Source organism: Dufourea novaeangliae, unplaced genomic scaffold, assembly GCF_001272555.1.
Source record: "Dufourea novaeangliae isolate 0120121106 unplaced genomic scaffold, ASM127255v1 scaffold6, whole genome shotgun sequence".
NCBI classification, from domain to species: Eukaryota; Metazoa; Arthropoda; class Insecta; order Hymenoptera; family Halictidae; genus Dufourea; species Dufourea novaeangliae.
Genome location: NW_015373900.1, coordinates 417504 through 417903, shown reverse-complemented (window position 1 = coordinate 417903; position 400 = coordinate 417504).

Sequence of the window (400 nt, the reverse complement as noted above, 5' to 3'; positions counted from 1 at the left end):
CTACTTTTTTGACCGGTGGCGCCATCCGTGGCGAATAGCTGAAACTGCTAGCCAATTATATAGCTACCAGTTTCAGCGGTTCGCCACGGATGACGCCACAGGTCAAACAAATAGTGGTACTCCGCGATTAAATGCGATTTTAACAGTGTTCTGGTCGTTTATTGTTATTGCCACTGACGGGAGATTAATCTACGTTCTTTCAGCTACAAGTCGAGTGCTTGGCAAGACGAATCAGCCGTTATAGGGTACTAATCTACATTCTTTAAACTTCGAATGTAATGCATGACGAAGAAAACTGTTGCCTGTTTAGTGGTTATGTGATTGCAACAGGTTTCGATCGGATTTACACTGCTAAACAAGCATCAGTTTTCCTTGTCATGGATTACATTCGAAGTTTAAA